Raw genomic sequence first — 17,699 nt, 5'->3', positions numbered from 1 at the left:
CATCCTTTTCCAAGGGCTACAAAAGCTATTATCACTACATATTTTGAAAATAACAGCTGCCCCTTAAGACTACTTTACATTCTTATTGTAACTCTACAGTTACATATAGACATTCAGCTGTCTACAGGTCTAGATGCAGCTGTTTTGATGAAGTTGCAACAGCTGTCTCATGCCAGAAAAAATGGTTTGTATACACAACCCTTGCAAGAAACATTTCACCGTGCTGTTTTGTCAGTACATTACAGCTAGCCAATTTCTGGATGTTTGTAAACGCCTCTACCAAATGCAAATAAATACCCAGAAAGGTTTAGAAACTCCGGTTTTATATATGCTGTTATTGAAGTGACAAAGAACTATCACAATGTAAGAATACCAATAGAAGACACAGCAATCACTTGATAATTTTTAAATGTCACCAGAAAATATTATATAATAAACAGTTAAGAAATTGTTCCTTTATATTTACGATATAAATATCTTCAAGTGTACCAGGAAGAATAAATTAGAAGAAAGTAGGAAAGATTTTTCAAAAGCAATAAATTATCACATCTATATGAAGACACTTGGGGAAGCTTTGATAAACTAACATTTGAAATCAATTAGCTAACCTGTATTAAAACTTTGTACAGAAACAAGTCTGGGTTCAGAAGAAAGCCAAAAAATATTACATCCACTTAAACCTTGAGTAAGAGTGCTATAAGGAACATGCATATATGCACCACTTCCTGACAACAGCCAAAAGGATGTGCTCTTATGCTCTCATGTTACAATAAAAAGAGGTTGCTCTTTCTTTTTAGATACACTCAAACCACCCTTCTTGTTATGATCTCCTGCAACATGATACATAACAGGCATACCCATTTGTCACAGAAGAGCTGTACACTACATTGGTTTATTTTGTAATAACCTACTGTCTGACAACAAAATTTGGGGAAGCAGTGAACTTGGTTTTACCACAGTTGAACAAGAACTTAATCTTCACAAATATATGTAATACAGAGTATATACATACTTTTGTATAAAACATCTAACCTAGCATGGCATAAGAAATCAACTCACCAAAACCTGATGAGCAGAATGATATTTACACATTTCCCATTTATAACCTGAGAACTATTACCCAGAATGCTTAAATGACATTTTTCAAGCACATCCTCTCTAAAATTGTGTCCAAAAATGAACTGCAATTTAATGTAACTCAAATTTGTAAATAAATGCTTTCAACATATACAGTGGTATACAAGATTGCTATGGATTATGCTAACTTCAGCACAGAGCTCAACCCTAATTATTGCTGGCATGCTTTCAGGCCTTCAATTAGCAATTTCCATCCTCAATGCAACAAACAACCTTTGACTGTAAGGAAATAAAACCATCAGAAGACTATCTAATGAATAGGGACTTCCACTTTGTATTAGAGAAGTTTTGAGAAATACGGTTTTTAAATACCTAGAGTTTTTCTACAACATTCCAAAACAAGTATGTGATCATTTGCCTGTTATGCAAACAGTGGTAGCGATTCTTTCTGCATGCTTCAATATTTTGTAGTCATTCTATACCAAAGATGGAAGGCAGGTGTGTGCATGTGTATGTATAATGCATGTATAGATCTTGTTCAAAAAAACCTGCATCTTTTAATTCATTTAACTTTGACTGTGGTGGTTAACAGCCATTCACTGTTACAAAAAGAACACAAAATCAAGGAAGTAATACCAAAAACTACATTAGGCCTTGCAATGGTCAAGCCTTCATGCAAAAATAATAGTAGCAGCCTGGGAAATAACCATCAGACATATGAAATCCAGCCAAAAGACAAGTCTGTGTGCACAATTAACATCTAAGGCGTGAAACGGACACTAACTTGTTATTATAAGAAAAAAAGGTTGTCAGATCATAGAATCAGGCGCACAGCTCTGGCTGAATACACTGAAGTTGCAGTTAATGAAGGCTAAGTCAGCACAAAAGCTTCTGAAGAAAGGAAAAGCAGGTTTAAACTCAATGGGGCAAAAACATACTTAAAGGCCATCCCAACAGTAGACCTGCTTTACCAATACATGCTTCTTGCCTCAATCCAGTGTGCCAGATTTTTAAGCCATCTCATTCTAAACCAAATATACCTATAAGCTTTTGCTGCCTCATAGCTACCAGTACAAGCAACTGTACTGGAGCTGGTATCAAGTCAAAAGCTACATCAAGGCACAGATTGATTTGAAGGTCCATGCAGCCAAGAAGGATTCTCAAGACTCCTCTAGTGAAAACTGTTAGAATACTAATCTCTCCCACTGACAGGAAAGGAATAAATCTTTCTGTATAAATTTCGTAGGGTGTCTGTTTAAATTATCTCTGTATAAAACACTACAGAAAATTCTGACAACGTTTTTCAGAGTTTTATAGATTGTGGTTGGGACAATAATTTAGAAAACAGGAGGATAAACATGTATTTTACCATTGTATCAGATCTGATTCTTTGTAAGAGTAAGATTAATAAACAAATAATATATTTTAAGAGTAGCACAGAGGTGTGATGCTATTTCCATGATTTTTTTAAAAATATGTTTTACAAAAAGGCATTACCTGTTCATCAAACAAGACCAGATTTGAATACATAATAATACAATTAGTTTTCCATACCCTGAGGCAACAAACCCTACACAGGAAGCAAAAAAGTTAAGTTTGTATAAAGGAAGTAGACATGCATGTACAGAGAGGAAAAAAGACAAAACCTACCATGCCTTTCTATTGTCACTTTTCAAAAATGTTAATTCTTTCTTCCTCTATTTTTTTCCCTACAGGAAAAAAAAGGGCACAGTCAAAGGCTTCTTAAGTTGCTGTCAGTTTTATCCAGTATGCAGTTTTATCCTGTATACACGACACCGCAAATTTTATGTGTTATAGGACAGGAATTCTAGATTCAAATACTAATTTTTAATTTAGTGTACAATCGAGAACAAAACAACAAAAAAAAGATTTACAAAGGTTTAGTCAGAAAACAGAAGGGGGGGGCAGGGCGAGGGGAATATGTAATACAGCCAGAGTTACAGACTAGCCAGCTGGCTTACACAATTTACGTATCATATTAAATATGTGCCTGTGTAGATCACGTACAAAAATTAATGAACTCTAACAGATCAACATATAAAGCCCTGCAATGACACCTACTAAAGAGGTTTTTGCAGAATTTTGTAACATGAACGCCAAAGAAATGGATTGAGAATGGCAAGAATCAGAACCAAAGAAAGTATAAAGAAAAGACATCCAAGCCTACTGGGTTTCAGTCATGTAACTGCTGGGATAATCTCATCACACACAAATATGTCATATTCTATGTATGTATTCATATGTATATAGACTTAAATGGCAGTATCTTTAATCAGTTTAATTATTTTGTTATTCATAAAACTTGCAAACCAATTTTAAGGCTGACATCACAACTTGTGCCTAAATTCTCCTACGGACATACACACATCACAGTTAGCTACGTAAGCTCTTCAACTCATATTTATAGATCTCAAACATAAATAGATTTTCCTACTCAGCAACTTTACAAAAACTGTAATTTCCCTGCAGATCACCACAAAGATTTCTTGAACCAAAACACAGAATCATGTGAATCCTTCTTTACATAGGAGAACTTATCAAGGAAGAATATTTTTCTAAGAAACCCGCAAGATTTTTTTTTCCTTTGACTAAAGATTAGCATCAGTCCTAAAGACAAATAAACAAAGCAGTTCTAATTTTTTTATTTTTATTTCCTTGCTACGTATCCCTAAGAATCCCCTTCTCAGTGCTGATATTTTCATTATTAAATACTCAGGTTTCAAGTACTAAAAGCTTGGAAGATAAATTATTAATGTATCTAATGTCTGATCATTACTGTTTTAAAATACAGTTTAAAATACAATAAAAAAACCCACCAACAAAGTCTGTAAACTGCTGTGACAGGTCTAATTCTCCCTAAACTTCTTCCTCTGAATACACAGATAGCAGGCAGAACTCAAAATTGTGGAATAATATGTCTGCATACAAGAAATAGTAAATCATCTTCCTAACAGTAAAAGCTACTACAACATTGGCTCAAGCCATACCTAGGGACCCTGTCATCTACAAGCACTGCAAATTCCACAAAGATATAGTATATACTAATTGGAGCTTTTTGTATCTCCAATATATACATCTATCAATTCACTGTTTCGTAACGATAATCAGTCTACTCAGGGCTTTTAACCCCAATTTCATTCTTAGTTTCTCCTTAATTAAATGGCAAGGCTCAGCATCCTGCATCTGGCATGCACTTGTTTCATTTTGCATTAATTACAAATTACAAGTCATTAATTCCCTGCTCAGACCAAGAACACATCTCATTACATCATAGCACACACTATCTTGAAATACTATGCACTGCTTTAACTGTTGATCTTCATAATGTGGAAAACTGCTTTCTCAAACAATCCTCAAAAGATCACAAGCCTTCCAAGCACAAAAAGAAAACCACCACCAAAGGCAGGAATTGAGAAACAGTCTGCCAAGGGACACAAGCAGTATGCCCAATACTGTGTTAACTGCACTCCTTCCTAACAAAGCAGCTCAGCGGCATACACTAGTCAGAAATGGCGAGGATGAATCATCCACGAATGTCTTTCATATATTTAGAAAAGTATTTGTAAAAGGGTTGGGATAAGAAACACTCTAGTTTGAATATACTGCTGTTATAGTTTACAGTCAGAAATCTCAAAGTGTGCAAGAACAATGGTTACTTAAATATTTTTTTTTAATCTGTTAATCTCTGTATGAGGCCATTTTTGCTATCATAAGTCATATTCTCATACATAAGTAAATTTATAATCTTTCTCTTTTTGTTTGACTTGCCCTCCTTTTAACTAAAATGATCCTCAGGAATTTTATTCCAATACATTCATCTCTAACCCCACAAAAGAAACAGGGTAGCTTTTTCCTCTTGACACATTCAGGACTGTAGCTGCACTGTCAATGCTACCTATCACTCTTTTCATCATACTATATTTGAATCCACATAGCCTCATAGCTCATAGCCTCTACAGAATAGAAAGTCTAGAACTGCACCTGCAACCAGTGTCCTGTTGGAGGTCAGACTTAAGGTATACTTGCTGACCCAGTTCTATAAACAGAATACTGCCACACTCTGTACTGCCTCAGGTTTCCAAATACATGATCTCAGAAAGCGCCTTCACAATTTAGCACACATGTACACAAGCTACCTTAAAAATAACTCAGAACAATCAGCAGCACATACTGGAGGCCGCAAATCACTGACCAGAAGCAGGTAAGACAGAGTTGCACATGACTAGCAACCAGCATTAAGCTACCAAGAAGTCTTCGAACACCCAATGTGTTTGAAAAAAAGAATTAAGCCCTTGGAGTCACTTTTTCTATCAACTTCCAGCTCATACGCATCTGAATTTAAAAAACCTTACTGTGCTCCTTCTGCCAGTCTTCAACCGGGAGCTAACCCTGAATGCAGAAGTCTGCTCTACTGTTTGGTTTAAAACGAAGGTATGCAAGGTAAATTCTATAAAAAGGACATCTGCAGTCCTTTAATGTCAAGGGCACGTATCCTAATAAAAGCTCAGAATCATGTTCATAATTTGACCTACAACCTTAACACCACAAAATATCTGTGTTGGTAAGCAAACCGGACAAACTCATTTTGTAAAGTTTTAGCATTTTATAAAGGCTAACCCACGAATTTCTGAAGAAATGCACAATAAGCATAGGACAGTTGGACTAAAAAATGTAAAACACCAAAAAAACTTTAATACTGGCAGAGATTTCCACTGGACTAAATGGCTGTTGCTTTTCTATTGAGCCTGCCAGGTTGCAGCCTACCCTCCACACTGCATCAGTGGGAAGAGGCTGCACCACCACACATTCTACCCCTACATCATGACAGCATCTACCTCTGAAAAACACTGCATCAGACTCTAGGAAACCCCAATGGCTAGCAATAAGCCCATCTACTGCATTAAACTATGTGTACACAAGGGGGACTATGTACTTGTTTAGCCGAAGAACACAACCACTGTACATTTGCCCTGATAAATCTTGGAATCTTTTAACATTGCAGCCTGCTATTAAAAAAAAGAAATCATACCTTTCAGGGGAAATCTTTAAATTCTTTGGAAGATTAAAAATTATTAAGGAGATAAGCAGGCTAACAAATTATATTTGCTAATAAAAGAGATGATAGCAAAAATAGCTCCTATAAAACCTGTAGCAAGGATGACACTATGAAGATTTGCACTGCTGTGGAGTCCTTTTATTTAGTTTTCTATTGCACATTACATCAACACTAATGAAGCACATACTGTTTCTTAGCAATCATGTCTGCATTCTTATAAGTAACAATATTAACACTATTTTGTAGTAACACTACTCTTTCACATATCAAGGATAACTGCCAAAAAAACTCCATAGTAATTTCAGCTTTCGGCCTTCTTTTGTAGCAAATAAACTACTTTCATTAAAATTATGACTTCCTGCTAAAACAGTTCATTCCGTAAAAAATCCTGATAGAGTATGAAAGTATTCAGTAACATAAAAGCGTCCTGTAACTACATAGATTATTCTTCCTCTTAAAAGAAAGGGTTATTATGGTGTCAATCCCTTGACAATAGTCCACTGAATAAACACTAGCTACTAGCTACCATTTCAATTATCACAATACAGTCAAATCTGTATCCTTTTAACTGCAGACAATCCAGATGATTTACCAATCTAACCATTTCCAAAATCTCTTTTAGTTTCAACTGTATCTGGAATTCCATAATGCTGCAGACCATAGCCAAATCCCACCTTGCTCCTCCTGGTCATGTGCTGCAGCAGATGGAGAGACCCTCAGATGATAGAGCTACCCCCTTATGAATTACTATGCCTACCCCATTATTTGTGTAAAAGGAATCAAAGGGGAGTATCCTCTTTCCGCCACATCTCACCTGCTACATTTTACTTTTCTGAAATACTAAAAACAGATAGCAATGAAAACACAGAATATGGACATATCCTAAAATCACAGTGGATTATTCTTCCTCTGGGAAGTGGCATCTGTTTGGATCCTACCATCAGTTTGCATGTATCATAAGCATGCAAGAGAAAAAATTATTCTCTGTGTACATTCCCAAGTCCTTCTAACATCTCAGGTTTCAAACAAAGCTGGATGGAAATGAGATCCTTCTATGCATTTGTTATCACATCAAAGATTACTCTTTGCCAAAGCTGAAGCAAGTGCAAGAGAAATCTGACAGGCGTGTGTCCGTGGCAGTGCAGCAGACCTAGTCAGGAGTCTAGAGGAGCTGCACCAAAAGCTGTACTTTGAAGAAGGTACATGCTTATTAATTCTTTGTTAATCAAGGTTACTATCATCTGCTACCAGTTGGTGGTACATACCTTCCTTACTCTACAGGTGAAACAACATACTTACTAAATATCCTCAGACCTGTGGCAAGATCAAAACCCCTTTCTTTTCCAGAATAATAAAACTGAACACAAGCCTCTTCCACTGTTTGGTAGCCTTAGGCAAAGAGCCCTAATGTCAACTTGTTAATTTTAGTTATGTCCATGAAGCTTCTGGAGACAGACAGACTGCAAATCACAAAGTCTCCTACCCCTTGGAGCAAGGGAGCTGTCTCTGTTTTTTTGTACTACTTCTGCGTCAACAGCAAACAGCATCTGTTGATCTTCAAAGCTGGCACTTCCTCAGTTTCTTGTGAGCACTAATAAACACTTCCAAGCAACCACCAATGGACCTCAAGAAAGCAGAGCACTTCGCCTGTTCATTAAAACACTGACACAACATACCAGTCTGAGCCACAGAAGATTTGCCTTGTGCTCGTGACCACAAAGTTCATCTCACCAGATCATTTTAACAAATTTATCATGACTGCATTAAGTGTAGTTACATAAAGCCAGAATAAACATACCTAAATGCATGAGAAGGCAGAAGTTGAATCATTTAAAAAGTAATTATATTTATCCTTAGTTATTGAAAATGTTTGTCACAAGAATCAAAGATACATCAGAGAAAAATCAAGGCTGATTATTCAAAAAATTGTATTGTAATTTAGTATTTTGTAGCTATGAAGACATGCTTCGTAAATTACCTACTTTAAGTGACCTGAAAGGAAATTTTGACTCTATTTTTAAATAAATACTGTCAAGACAGTTTGAGTTACAAATCCATCATCACTATCAAATTCCACAGCTTTTACCCTCAATATTCCAGGAATCTACATCTATTCCTGTGTGGAAATGGTTCTTGGCTCTTCATGGACTTGCCGACTTATGCAATCATGTGAATCTTGAGTCTTGATAAAGACATTTTTAACAGCCTGATTCTAGCTGGTGACAGTGTATCTGAGACTGGAATAGAGATGTACCGTAACATCAAAGTGTTTTCAAAGTTACTTGTCTTGCAATTTTAGACTGTCAACAGCACAGACAAAATATTTTTGAGCTTGACACTAATTCTTCCTATTTTGCATTGTTATTTTTGGACAAGAACTGCTTTATTGACTAATCAAAGTAAGCATCCATTTACGTTATCTATTTATTTTAACTCTAAATAGCACTTCGGTAAAAGCACAGGAATGTTCCCACCAAATCAGATTTCCATAATACATTAAAAAGCCCATCAGCTTCCACTTACTAACATCAGACCTACGATCTTAAACAAATCTACTTTTTATGACATACCTACAACCATTTAAAAAAAAAAACGCATGCAGGAAGGGCAGAGAAGGACACATCTTGCCTCATATTATTAGACCTATGTGGGAAGCTTTGCTGAAAATTTACTACGAGTACAGATTACATTGCTCTTACATGCTTGAGGACATTGAAAACAAGGGTTATTTGAACCAAAATGAGAAAACGAGCTATTTCCTCTGCAGACATAAAAGGAACATCCACTAACATTGCTTCAGCACACACTAGCCTTTAGGTTTAAAAAAAATCCCTAAATCTGGTTTTGAAGCTATCTAACGGTTTACACTAACATGCACAAAATGTACAGAGCCTCCTTAAAAGCTCTGGGGACAATAGCCTCCTGCTCCTTTAGCTATTAAAAAAATAAAATACAAAACACTAACCTGACTCTTCCAAAATTACTACAGAAAGAGTTGCAGAATTAAATTGTTCAGACATTGTCCTTGATATTGAGATGGAAATAATTCTATGCCATTAAATATTACATCAAAATTGATACTTTCAATGGCAATCACCTATTATCACACAGAGTAATAGTGTTTTACACCTTACAAATTCCACTTCATATGAAGCAAAGCAAGTGGTGCAATTATCCAGAAAAACCACCTCGTAACATTCACTGCTTCTCACCTACTACAACAGAGAGCTGATTCTGCTGTAGGATTGGAAATAATTTCCTTGTTACATACTCCATAATCTGCAGGGCTTACTGAGACGGTCTTGAACTCTACTGGGCCAGGAGGTACGGAGCAGTACAGCAGGCCCTAAGTCAGCATTTGACAAAGGCACCTTAACTTTCTGTGCCCTCACACCTGAGAAAGAAACCATACTTTTGGCCCCCTCTCCAGTGATCTTTCACATTCCTGATTTATCTTAGCAAGTGCCAGGGCACTGGGTGCTCCTTTGGGACTCCTGAAATACTGGCTGTGGTAACAACAGTAGTGTGACAGTTCCCACCATCCTGCTGCAGTGCACCGCTGTGCTAGTGGACTGACACAGAACAAGAGCACGCATTAACTGGAAAATAGACACAAAAGAATTAAAAAGTTACATTTTAAATATTATTTTTTAAACCATCTCGCTTGGATAAATATTTTTTGAAAGCATCCCCCTACTACGGATGGCAGAACAGCCACTTCCTTAAACAACTGTGCCGTTAAAAGCAACACATCATGTACTTGCAAGCATTGCTCCATATGCAGCCACACTACAGGCCGAGAGGAAAAAAGGAAAGGGGAGGAAGTCAGCAAGTGTATTTCCAGGCCATTTGTTAACACAACAACTGGGTGGGGATCAAGATTCAATGACCACACAAACTACAAGCAGGCACTGTAATTCTGTAATTCAAACCTCACTGACTGTTGCTTTTGAAAATATGCCATGCATCTTTGCTCTCTACCTGCACTCTGCACAAACTCCAAACTAAGAAATTTTTTCTAAGTTAAAATATTGCTGTTAGAATACACTATTTAAGTGTGCTCTAAAGTCAACAAGCAGCATTTTAACTTAAAAGTGCTGTGAGAGAAATTGATACTAACTGAATAAGAAAGCTTAAAAGCAGAATAACTGAATCACTAATCTGCCTTTATCTCTGTTCTGACCAATGGAAAGGAGATGTAATTAAGTAACAGCAAATTACTGGGACACTGAGTCAAAGTCACCCCACGGTGTCTCTTGCCTTTTGAAAAGATACAGGATGGATTACAAATCTTTGAAAAATGAGGCCATCTGGCTAAGACATCCATCAGTAGCATAACAAAACACTACCTGTCATCTCTGCACAATTGCTTTAAGCCCTAGGAATGCCCAACAAGCACCAGCATTTTGCGTTCCAGAACACTCCCAGACCAGAACCCTATGAAGCAGTTTTATCACATCCTCTCCATTAAACGTAATTCTGCCTTATGGTAGGCATAGTGATCAGGTTCGCACACCAAACTTTCCCAAAACATACCACTCCTCAAAACTAACATGTCTTCCTGAAGATTCATTCATTCATACCTCTAGTAAGACCTCTAGGTCACGATTATGTGTGCTGACATACTGTCAAACATCATCACAACTCCTGCACCCCTCCATATTTCAATACAGCAATATTCATTATACTGAATGCAACCAGGGCACATCCAGGGAAATGGTAAACAAACAACAATGCACACTTGTATCTTCCTCACATTAATACCTTCTGTGTACAGAGGAATGCAGAGACAGGCCATCAAATCACCTGGCCTGGCCTCCTGCAAACACCAGATCATGAGCACTCACTCACTCAGGCGATGCTTAGAGATAATAACCTGGTAATGCTCCTCATGCAGCCATACATCTCATTCACATCCTCCATCATGCCAGCACAAGCACTCCTGTCCATAATAAACCAAGCCAAAGATGTGTGCCTTTTATGGGATTATTTTTCAGTCAGCAGTGAGGGGACAGAACAAACGGGACAAACACAGCCAAAATGCACCCATTTCCCCATGCTGCCATGCAGCAAACTGTTAACAGAATGATGACACGAAACAAGCGGCACGAGTGTGAGACTACATGAACCAGCACTGAGACTGAAGAAGAGCTTAACTATATTACACATTGATTACATACTACCATTCTGCCAGCAGAAACGTTTTAGGAGGTTGCTGTCCACCTCCTTTGTCAAACCTGTAACCTCCACTACAGCCTCCCAGATTACCATCCCACTAGTTGCATTAGTCTGACTACACACAGCCACCCTCTACACTGGAGGAAGGGGTGACCCACTTTTTTAATGAACGCTTCTCCCTCTAAACACACACTAAATTTGTTGTGGGGGAGGGGACAGGGAAGAACATCCAGTTCAGGCGAAATGTTAAAGGTGAGGGTATAGTAAAATCCACTCCTGGCGAAGACAAGAGGGATGAGGGAGTAACAGCAGTCTCCCTGAAACGGAAGCTGCTCAGGCTGGAAGAGGCAGATAGAACTGTAACTTTCCTACACTATTCAGCCTGACATTGTTTGATAAAGGCACATCCATAAAAGCACTCAATCTTAAACACAACATTCTGTTCAGGGCAGAAAAAATAAAAAAGCAGAACCACCCCCAAGACAGAACTCTCTCCCCCCCTGCTAGTCTGTAAATCTGTTCAACGTGTTTTGCAGATCATTCAACTACTGTCAGCTGTAAGGAACAAGCTCAAGATACATTGCAGGAATGCAGCTACTGCAATCCTTTAACAAGTTTAAAAACCACCACCCTCTACACTGTGGAATGGCACACACACACACAAATAATAGCACGTTGCAAGTACTTTTTGTTAACTTTTAACTACTTGTGCTGCCTCCAGACAAAGCACAATATTAGAACACTATAAAATATTATTAGTAATATGCTGCCAAAAAGGAAGGCAGCACAGGATTTAAGAAACAGTTAATGAATATAATATCAGCATTTGTATGTAATGCAGATTACTAAGAATTAAGATAATAGTTAACTGATAATTAAAAAAAAATAAGTATTGTCCTTTAAAGAGACTGATTTTTAGATACAACTCTTTAAGTAGTACCAAAAAGTTCTGCTTTATGTCAGATATTTCTTGACCTTCTGAATGTTAATTAGTGCAACGTTAACTTTTTAAATGTTTTACTGGGGTACATCACACAGTAAGTAGAGCATAATTAGCCACCACCTCAACTCTACTGATACGTAAGGAAGCCATTAATACTACCTAGACTGGTTACATTCTTTGCTCTAGTCACTTCAAAATTTAATAAAATCAGCCATAGTTCTGACATAATCCCAGAAACACAACCTTAATACAATGAATGGGGTTTCTGGCAGATATTTACAAAAGAACCAAAATAGGAAACTGCTCGCTTCTAAGTCTACCTGCAAAAGATATTTTACTGCTTTTACCTGTAAGCAAGACTTGATATTGAGGAACAATTTAAAAAAATCTGCACATTTATGTAGACAACAGAGGGAAAACGTATTTGGAATAGATGATGACATGATCCCATGCTTCCTAATTTTGAGCAAGAAAGATGACCAATAATTATTATTTGGCAAAATAAATTCAATATAATTCTACATGTGTGTCAAAACAGCTTCCAGAGTAAAGATTGTTTCTGATTGAGCTAAAAAGAGTTAAGCAACAGAGTCCACAGGAGAGAAACTAGATTCAAAGAAACAGTCATTAAATCAACACACAGATGCTATTACTTGCATGTTTTCTTAGCTGACTGAATCTGAAGAAACTGTCAGCTACCAGAGATTAATTTTCTTTATACTTTATAAGAAATTAGCGTATCTAGTGTTAACCATGCTTTAGTGTTCATCCTCTGAGAGCAACTCCTGTGTCCACATTCCCAAATATATTATGGGTACTGGAAGCATACATCCTCAATCCTCACACTTGCCTATTCGCTATGGCTTGTCATTATTAAATATATTAATTGTCTAGCACAAAAAAAAAAAACCCCAAACTGTAAGTATAGTGTCATCTTATGTCTGATGCCTGCAAAGCAGCTCACACAAAACCCTATGGGAAATAATTCCTCCATCTCTGAAAGCACCTGTAATTCTGGCTCTGACCCTCTACCAAAGTGCCCAATTTAAACCCCATAAGGTGAAGGCAACAAAAGCATCTCAGCAAATTTAAGCCAGCATAAGTGCACCTTTTTCTGGTCAGGCATTTATTAAGTAATTTGTCAAAGGAACCACACTTATTTCTACAGCCTGCTTTCTGAAAAGGAAAACATTTCACTACAGAAATCACTGGGAGAGCCTTAATACCTCAAAAATACCTGAAGCCAACTGTGCTCAGGATATAACTATTATAATCAGCTATATTTTGAAGTCAAAAAAGTTTCTTTTTAGAGTGAACAATCTGTCTTTGACTGGTACTTGGTTACCACAACGTATATATTAGACATTATATGCATCATGCTTTTGTTTGAAGGAAAATGAGAGCTAACATTGCAAACAGACGTTTTCTTAAACTTTCTTCAAGGTAACTACAATGTTTGTATAAAACAATTAAAAAATACTTTGGAAACACAAAGTATTATGCAGGCTGAATTAAGAAAAAAGCCTATGACTAGCCACTTTATTGCAACGATGATGGAACTGGTCCATTTTTACAACAGTTGTGTCATACTGAACGCCACCCTGGAGGCAGACAGACTACAGAGATGTTTATTTAAATAGACCTAGCATGGCTGTCCCCATCACTGTCTGCTATTATGCTGTTCAACATTAAATGCAGAAGTATATTTTGTTTATTTATTAAATTACCCAAATTTCCTTATTTTCCACTCCTCTTATAAAATCATTATTTTCACAAGTATTTGTACACTGAATTAAGTTTTAAAATAACCATGAGCTATACAGCGGAGAGATGCTATTAATCCCAGACTAAACTGCACATCTGCCACAGAAGGCAGAGGAAGAAATGAAAGCACAAGCCCACATGTCTCAAGAGAAACAGAAGCTGCATTAAATGGACTCAGAACTGAATATGAGGCTACAATATTTCCCCAAACTCCCAATTCAGTAAGAGGCATGTGTAGGTATTTATGCATATACAAACAGATACACATATAAGCACACATAAATAGATAAACTGTGTAAGAGTAGCACGCAAGTGAGGGTTTTCTGACATTATCGTGGCAAGTTCTTCACAGAGGAAGGAGCAATTGGTCTTACATGCCTTAAGTGTCTGCCCAGTATCATTTTGATCCTTGTAGGTCAAAAAACATTCAGAAGATTGTATTCTGCAGTCCTGCAAACTTAACTGAGAATTTTGTATGCAATTCCTTGTCTGTCAAACACAGAGCCTTTTAAAAATCAGTTTCCATTAATCAGGCACTGTTAGCATATCACAGTAATTTGACAAACAGTAAACAAGGCTATTTCACCAGGTGTTTGGGGGGTAACTTTATTCCCTTTTTTAATAACATGTGATTGCATGTTTTCTTTGATTAGAAAGGAATCCAAGCTCAAACTGCTGTTAGAATTTCTCATTACTGGAACATCCAGGTCCATCACCATCCTTCAGAAAGAGAAAGGCTGCCAAACTCTTAACTGCAACATGATGCAGAAGTGATACGGCATTGTTGTGTGAGTTGCAGGAACTGACAATTTAAATTCCCTGCATTTACCCACATGGTTCTGCATTATATAAAACACATATCTAAATGGAACTGCTAGACTTCTCCAGATCTGTTGTAATTTCACAAAAAGGTTCTCTTAAACCATGTGTTCACAGAAATAATTGTGCAAGCGACTTAGAAAATACAAGGCCTTCTGCTCAGAATCACCAAATGGATCAGCTTTCTCTCTGCTGCCAGTAAATGCTGAATGTGTTACTTTCAATTGTGTCTATAAACCCAGGGTTATAATATGTTCTATCATGTTCTGCTGAAGCTTTGGAATTCATAATCAATTAGAATAAAGCAATTTTCCAATAGAGTTTGAAATCAATTGTGCATTCAAAAAGGTGTTGGTTTTATTTTTGTTGGGTTTTTTTTTTTGGGGGGGGGGGGGGGGGGGTGTTTTGGTTTGGGTTGTTTTGGGTGTGGTGGGTTTTTTTTTAAATTAAAATTCTAAGTTGTCTGAATCTCGAAAGTTCCTTTTTAGCTTCCCTTGGGCATAACATTTCTATTTAAGTGAAGTGCAAATATACAAGTAGAAGTGAAAGAGACAATTACTTCCCAGACTAGTTGTTACTAAACCTTCTGCCCACTGCAAGAATACCAGAATTACATTTTAATAATCTTTATTTTATGTATATTTATGTATAACTGTGAAAGTACTTTATATCATGAATGACATTTGCTCACCATTTTGCTGTTCAAAGCAAACTATAAAAACACATATTCACTTTCTTCCCGCTGCTTTTATTTTCTGATTCTGTATTCCGATTCCATGTGCAGTATTTGAGTACTGCTGCTACATTTAAATCATATACACTAATGGAAATCATGGACAGCGGGGGGGAGAGTAAAAGCACCACCACTGATTTAGTAGCTTTCAAAATGCCAGGCAGTAGCATTACACCAGGTGATGCCGCTTTGGTCATTAAAATGTGCTTCAATATGCTGAGAACACAGAATTCAATAAGGAGTCAAGAAGTTCCTTTCTATGATAACAGACAAGTGCTATGCAGATGTACAAATCAGGCATCTTGTTACCTAAAGATATTAGAAACACAAAGCCAGAATGAGTAAGATTTTAGTCTCGGAAGTCTTAGATGTAGTGTCCTTCTAATTAATCTCTGCCCTAAAGATACAGTTATCAATTAAGTCAGTTATGCATTCATGTCATTTTGCGAGAATAACGTGTACCTAACCAACGTTTTTCTTCATTATTTTATTAATGTAGAAATCCGGCCAAGACCTCAGCCTAGGAATCGCCCCCGACTACAGCACGGTAGGTGACCTACAATACATAAATCCGGTCGCTATTTACGAGAGCCAAGAAGGAGCTGCCCGCACCTCCTCTTTCACCATTTCCGAATTAGCGACAGCACACAGCAACACCACCCAGCCAAGCGGGCGCAGCGCGCACAAAGCGCCGCCCGCCCCTCGGAGGGAGCCGCGGGCGGGGGGGGCCGCCGGCCTCCGCGCCCCGGCCCCGGCCCCCTCCCTGGGCGGCGCCCGGCCCCAGCCGCAGCGCCGCTGGCAGCCGGGGGAGGGAAAGGGCACAAAGCCGAGCCCGTGCCCATCCCCTCCCTCCCGCAGCCCCGCGGTGAGCGGAACCCACCGGGAGCTTTGCACGGAACACCGAAAAACAGCCCCCCACCCTAGCCCCCGGCCACCGCCGCCCCTGCGCGCAGGGAGGGCGCCGGCTGTCAGCGGCGCTGCGGAGGGACCAGCCGGCTCGCGCAGCCTTTTGTTGTTTCCGTAAGGGCAGATAAAAAGGAAAAAAAAAACAATTAAACCACCACATCCCCCCGCACACACACACACACACACCCACACACACCCACACCCCGCCGGGCGCGGGCGGCTCCCCCCGCTCACCGCTCGGTGCTGCAGGATCGGGTGATGTGCGCAGCGCTGGCAGAGGCGGCCGGGGCCGCGCAGCCCGGGGCGGCGGCGGCGAGGGGGAGAGAGGAGGCGACCGGAGGAGGATGTCAGCGATGGGCGGGCGGAAGGGAGGAAGGAAAAGGGTTTTTTGGGGGGGTTGGGGGGGCGGAGGGGAGAGGACTGAGGAGAGGGAAAGAAGACAGGAGGAAGAAAGCGGGTCGGCACCACAGCGCCCGGAGTGCTTCCCCTGAGGGGCGCTGACAGGCCCGGCTCGGCGGCCGCGGTGGTCGGCGTACGGCCCAGCCCCGGAGGAGCGGGCGCTGACGGCCGTAGGCAGCCGCCACCACCGCCCCGGCTGCCGCTGTCGCCGCCGGTGTCGCCGCCCCTGCACCCGCCCCGCCCTCCTCTCCCGGCCGCCCCGCCCAACATGGCGGCTGCGCCGTCTTCTCCCACAGGCCCCCGCGCGCCCTCCTTTCCCACCGCCCCCCGCATGGCGCCATCCCTCCCCTCGGGGGGGGGGGGAGCGCCGCGGGCCCCCCCCCCCCCCCCGACCCCCGGGAGGGGGAGGAGGAATGCTGGTGAAGGCCTCCCGGTGCGAGGCCACCCGCCGACACCCCAGGGGCTGCGGGTGTCAGTGGGGAGCGAAGCCTGGCTCTCCCTCACGGCACCCACGGTGGCTCGGAGCAGGACACTGCCGCCCAGGTCCCTGTCGTGTGGGTTGTTCTGAGCGTCCTGGGAAGAAGGACCCGAGGGAATGGCAGGAAGATGTGCCAGGGTAGATTTAGGTCGGGTATTAGGAAAAGGTTCTTCACCCAGAGGGTGGTGGAGCGCTGGAAGAGGCTCCCCAGGGCGGCAGTCACAGCACCAAGTTTTATAACATTCAGGAAGCACTTGGGCAACACCCTCAGAGATACGGTGTGAATCTGGGGTTGTCCTGTGCAGGGACAGGAGTTGGACTCGAT

General features: G+C 39.9%; 1 protein-coding gene across 9 annotated transcripts in view; it reads right to left on the bottom strand.

The window, feature by feature from the left end:
- KLC1 (kinesin light chain 1) overlaps window positions 1–17,134 on the bottom strand; it is a 46,418-nt gene extending 29,284 nt beyond the window's left edge. For 5 of the 9 annotated variants that reach the window (XM_064460850.1, XM_064460855.1, XM_064460852.1 and 2 more), the window contains exon 1: window positions 16,732–17,134. The gene's annotated coding sequence lies outside the window, so the exon portion shown is untranslated. Of the gene's footprint in view, window positions 1–2,727; window positions 2,787–16,731 lie in introns of all 9 variants that reach the window. The other 4 variants (XM_064460853.1, XM_064460857.1, XM_064460858.1 and 1 more) reach the window with 2 other exon arrangements.
- Window positions 17,135–17,699: the final 565 nt, after the last annotated feature.

The sequence above is a fragment of the Phalacrocorax carbo genome, chromosome 9, assembly GCF_963921805.1.
Source record: "Phalacrocorax carbo chromosome 9, bPhaCar2.1, whole genome shotgun sequence".
NCBI classification, from domain to species: domain Eukaryota; kingdom Metazoa; phylum Chordata; class Aves; order Suliformes; family Phalacrocoracidae; genus Phalacrocorax; species Phalacrocorax carbo.
Note: the sequence above shows the minus strand (reverse complement) of the source record. Positions and strands in the feature narration are given on the sequence as shown.